The sequence below is a fragment of the Rousettus aegyptiacus genome, unplaced genomic scaffold (assembly GCF_014176215.1).
Source record: "Rousettus aegyptiacus isolate mRouAeg1 unplaced genomic scaffold, mRouAeg1.p scaffold_m13_p_9, whole genome shotgun sequence".
Taxonomy (NCBI): Eukaryota; Metazoa; Chordata; class Mammalia; order Chiroptera; family Pteropodidae; genus Rousettus; species Rousettus aegyptiacus.
The window spans coordinates 33,301,566-33,307,565 of record NW_023416312.1 but is presented as its reverse complement, the minus strand read 5'-3'; positions in this window follow the sequence as shown (position 1 = coordinate 33,307,565).

The following is a 6,000-nucleotide window of genomic DNA, read 5'->3' as shown; positions in this document are numbered from 1 at the left end:
TATAGTTGATCAAGTCTCTGAGTCCAGAGATTGAAATCTGGGAGGAAGAAGAAAGTTAACTGAGGCTTAAGCATTTTGGTAATCTCCAGAACAAAGTGATGGTACGAGATCTTGGTGGGATTCTAGGAGCAGGGCTGATGGTTGAAACATCATATGACATAGAAAACGGTTAGTCAGGCTCCCTTATACCACAGAAAATCCCTATCTGATTTTGAAAATTAATCTCAACACATAAGATTATTCCAAAGAATGAAAAATACTGTAGAAATGGAAGAACTTCCACAATGATGAGCTAGAAATAGTCATAATAGAAAAAGTTCACGAAGGTGACTCCATAATGTAGTGGTTAGCATGTCTGCCTTGTACACAGAAGGTCCTTGGTTTGCATCCCAGGAGGAGCCACAGACCATACACTGGGTGTGCCAGGCCTTGGAGGTGCCAGGCCCTGGGTGCTCCAGGTCCCCTGAGTGCACAAGGGGTGCCAGGCTCTGGGTGAACCAGGCCCTGTTGCACACTGAGAGAGCCTGTGGGAGGGGACACCCTGCCTTCAGAGATCCAGTTCTTAAGCGGAAACAGTAAAATCCATGGGTCAGGGGTGGAAGTGGGACGAGGGGAATTAAAGAAGGGAAAAAAAAAGAAAAGTTCAGTGTTAGGAGTCAGGTGTTGGAAACAGGCCTCAAAGCAGTATCACAATATCTATGATAAAGATATGAACAGTATCTGATGGGAACAGAGAAAAAGAAACAAATAACTATAAATAACTTTCCACAGGAGTCAGGAGCACTTGCACCAGGTTTATAAGGATGTATTGGAGTTTATCAGCCATCAAAACTGTGGGAATGGCATTCCAAGAACAAGGAATAGAATTTTCAAAGACTCAGAAGAATTCGTTTGGCAAACATTTATTAAAAACTTTGTCTTCTTCAAATACTATGCAAGCCTCTGAGGATATAAATAAATTAACATTGCCTCTATTCAGGTCACTGGTGAATTCATGCATCCTGAACTGGTAAGAAAAATTTTCACAAACCAGTTCTCATGGTTTAAAAAGAAATGGCTGAAAAGATTCATGAGGAAAACCTTCTTGTCGCCCAGTCAGTTCCCCACAAAGGAAGTCAATACCTTGGTATTGTCACCATTATTTCCGGCTTTGTAGGTCCAGAAATTAAATTTTGTCCATGTATCCAAAAGGAATTGGACTACAAAGGACTGCCTCACATTAATAAAGTTATATCCAGCCCACATAGCATGTAAAATGAGATCGGTGGTACATTCAGATAAACCATTCTAAAAGCATATATTTAATCATTTTTTAAAAAACAATACATTTTTGTCTCATTTAAATTTTTTTATAGTCACTTGTTAATTATGACAAATGATGAGGGATTTTCACTTATAGTAATGATGTAACATTTCATTTTCAAATATGCTTATTGATATATGCTGATTTAATTTAAAGGAAAATAGTAGGCCTTATCAGTGCAATAAGAAGATTAATAAATTAAAATTCTTAGCAAATATATAGCACATGCAAGTAAAATATTTATGTAGATTGGAGTCATTTGGTATTATAATAGTATTTACTATGACCAAATATGGTAAAAAGAGTAAAGGTGGTAGACACATGATTACTAAAGTTTAAGAACACTGGCATAGTCATTAAGAGTAAGGATGCTGGAGACAGACTGGGTCCAAATCCTAGGTGCCCCACTATTTGGCCATGGGACCTTAAAAGAAATGCTTTTGGTTTTTTTTTCAATTTCAGATGCTTCCTCTGTGAAATCACAATAATAACCTAACTCACAGGGTGGTCAGGAGAATTAAAGGGGAAAGCCTATGCAAAGACCTTACCAAAATACCTGACACATAGTAAGTGATCAATAAATCTTTACTATTATTGTTGTCATTGTTTATGTTATTAGTGGCCATCACTTTTCAGATCAGTGCTCCTTCCTTCATCATGGTAACTCAGGTACCAGGAAGACCATGGCAGGAAGAGGTAGTTATTCAGGTGGGGGTGGGGGCCCACAGGGAGGTGAAGATAGTTTAGTGATTCCCATGGCTCCTCTTTAATGTTCCCCTTCCATTTCTTGTAAGGCAAGTCAGAGAGGACATTAGCCTTGTAAATTTCCTTTGACGTATCACGGTGTGCATATTACATTTTTTATAGAGTCCCTCTGAAAAGACAATACTTTGCAGAAGACGTTGCACTTAGATAATTTGTAAAGGCTTTTGATTTTTAAAGTTTCATTAGTATGTTATCGTAGGTACTGCCTGTTACTGTCTGGCGCCAGGGAGAGCAGATTTTGCTTGGAATGAAGGTGATGTGTGTCAAGATGAATGAGCTGGGTGTAGACCCTGTTTGTGTCTTACACTATATATGGCCAACCAGTGTGGTCTCATATTGTTCCCTCCATGTTGGGGGACTGCTTCCACATAATAAAGACATGTAAACAGAGTATCTATGTCCACACCTGGAGTGAAGTGTGGCCTACAGTGCTAACCTGTGCCAGGTCCTGGAAGCCATTTGAGGCCAGTGTTCTTCAGATGAGAAAGCCTAAGAGCCCCCTAACCAGACAAGAGTCCTATCTTCACCACTGGCTATGTGACCTTGAGCAAGATATTAAATATGCCTCATAGATTCAAATAGATCAGTGGTGATAGTTCTGATATTGAGGGTGGAAGAAAAGGGGAGCCTTAGGCATGTTTCTCTTCATTTTTTTTCTGCTAATTCTAAGAGTTTATATATGTCAAGATCAATTTCTATTAATTGCTATTTTATTACTTTGGTTCATTCTTTCCTGCTTCTTGGTATGTCTAGACTTTTTTGTTGTTGTTTGCTTGTTCCATTTTGTGCAGAACATTGTGAATGATGCACTGTTTGAAATTTAGACTGTATCATATTCCATAAATGTTGTTCAGCTTTGTTCTTGCAACTAGTTAATTTACTTTTGGGTCCCTTTGGGTCTTTCAGTTGCTTTCTTTCTTTGTGACGATGGGTATGAATCAGTTTTGAACCCAGTTCTATGGCAGAGTATTTTATTCCTAATGCCTGGCCTCTCTGTCACCTGAACTGAACACCCACAATGTTCAGCAAGGTTTCTACAGTCAGCTACACAGCAGCTGCTCTGTCTTTGGCTTCTTGGAGTCTTGCCCTCAGCTTAGGACAAAAACAGCTTTCTCCACTCCAGATAAGATCTGTAAAATTCAAGAGCTTCAGCAGCTGCAAAACCTAAATTCCTCAACTTGTTTAGGTGTTTGTACTTTGTTTAGGTTCTACCTCCTTGTGCCACCTCCTGGTACATGCCCCTAGGCAGAAAATTGTGGTAAACTTTGGTTTCATCTTATGGATTTCCTTTTCACAATTCTGCATTTCCTGTTGTCCAATAACTCCAAATAGTCTCTTAATGAATTGTACATAGTTTTATAGTTATTTATATTGTAAATGAATGTCAGGGGCCAGGTACTATGTGATAAACCAGTTGATATCAATAGTTTCTCAAATATTAATTACCATTCTACTGAGAGGCAGTAATAGAATGTGTAACTGGACTTCAAACATTTTTTTGTTGCTTTTTGCAGAACACGGATTGATTTAGAAATAATACAAAATCTAAAATTCTGTGCATCCTCTCCTAGGAAAAGTTTTCTGGTGTAGGAGAAGCAAACTTTGAGTCTGTAAAATGAGATTGTGTTAAGGGAGGGGCCATTCTATATCGATTTTAGACAAAGCAGAGTTCAGAGCAAGGAATATTATCAGAGAAGAAGAGGACATCACATAATGATAAAAGGGTCAATTCTCCAAGAAGACATAACAATCCTTAATGTGTATGTGCCCAACAAGAGAGTGTCAAAATACATGAGGCAAAAACTGATACAACTGCATAGAGAAATAGATTAATCTATTATTATAGTTGGAGATTTCAACACCCCTTTATCAAAAATGGCCAGATCTAATAGGCCAAAAATTAGTAAGGACATAATTGAACTTAACAACACTATCAATTAACTGGATAAAATCCACCCATATAGGTTATTTTACTCAACAACAACAGAATGCACATTCTTCTCAAGGTCACATGGAACATTCATCACGATAGTTCATAGTCCATAAAATACACCTTAACAAATTTAAAAGAATAAAAATCCTACAAGACAACAATGGAATTAAACCAGAAATCAATAACAAAAATAGCTTGAAAATCTCCAAATACTTGGAGATTAAACAATATACTTCGAAATAGCAAATGGGTCAAATAAGAAATCTCAACAGAAACTAAATATATTTTGAGCTTAATAAAAATGAAAATACAACTTATCAAAATTTGTGGGATGCAACAAAAGCAGTGCTTAGAAGGAAATTTATAGCATTGAATGCATATATTAGAAAAGAAGAGAGATCCAAAATCAGTAATCTCAGCTTCCACTTTAGGAAACTAGAAAAGAAGAGCAAATGAAATACAAAGTAAAAAGAAAAGAAATAATGAATATTAGAACAATGACATTGAAAACAGGAAATTAATAGAGAAAATCAATGAAACCAAATGCTGGTTCTTTGAAAAGCTAAATTAAATCAATGAGCTTTTAGGCAGGCTAACTAATAATGAAGAGAGAGGACACAAATTACTGATAACAGAAATGAAAGCAGGAATATCAGTACAGATCCCATAGAAATTAAAAGATTAATAAAGAGATATTATGAATAACTCTATGCCCACAAATTTGATAACCTAAACAAAATGGGCCAATATCTTGAAAGATACAGTTACCAAAACTCACACAAAAAGTAACAGATGATCTGAATAGGCCTATATCTATTAATGAAGTCAAATCAATTATTAATAACCTTCCAAAACAGAAAGCACCAGGCCTAGATGGGTTCACTGGTTAATTCCACCAAACATTTAAAGCAGAAATAATCTTCCACAATCTCTTTCAGAAAGCAGAAGCAGAGGGAACACTTCCTAACTCATTCTATGGCTTTTGAATGAGCAATGTCTCTTCTCACCAATACCTTGCAACATACTGCTGGAAGTTCTAGCTAATCCAATAAGACAAGAAGAATAAATAAAGGCATACAGGGAGGGAAGAAATAAAATTGCCTTTGTTTTCAGATGACATAACTGATTATCTACCTAGAAAATGTGAAAGAATCAACAACACCAAATTCTTCCGAAACTAATAAGCAATTATAGCAAGGTTTCAAGATATAAGATTAATATATAAAAGCCAGTCACTTTTCTATATACCACCAATGAACAACTGGAACTTGAAATTAAATACACAATGCTATTTACATTAGTACTTCCCCCAAATGAAATACTTAGGTAAAAATCTAGCAAAAAATGTCCAAGATCTATATGAGGAAAACTACAAAACTGTAATTAATGAAATCGAAAAAGAATTAAATTAATGGAGAGATTTTTCATGTGACTCTATTGTCAAGATATCACTTCTTCCCAACTTAATCTATAGATTCAATAAAGTCCCCCCAAAATCCTAACAAGTTATTTTATGCATATTGACGAATTGATTTAAAAAGTATATGCAGGGGCAAAAAAATACAGAACAAACAAAAGAATATTGAAGGAGAGGAACAAAGCTGGAGGACTGATACTACCTGACTTTCAGACTTACTGTAAATCTACAGTAACCAAGACAATGTGGTATTGGTGAATAAACAAATACATCAGCAGAAAGGAATAGAGAGCCAAGAAACTTCCCTATGAAAATTTAGTCAACTGATCTTTGAGAAAAAAACAAAGACAATATGATGAAGCAAAGACAGCCTTTTCAACAAATGGTACTGAAACAACTGGACATCAACATGCAAAAAAAATTTTCTGGACACAGACCTTACACTCTTAACAAAAATTAACTCAAAATGAATCACAGACCTACATATAAAATGCAAAACTATAGAACTCTCAGAAGATAACATAGGAAATTTAGATGAACTTGGGTTTGGCTCTGACTTTTTAAATATGACTCCTAAGGCAC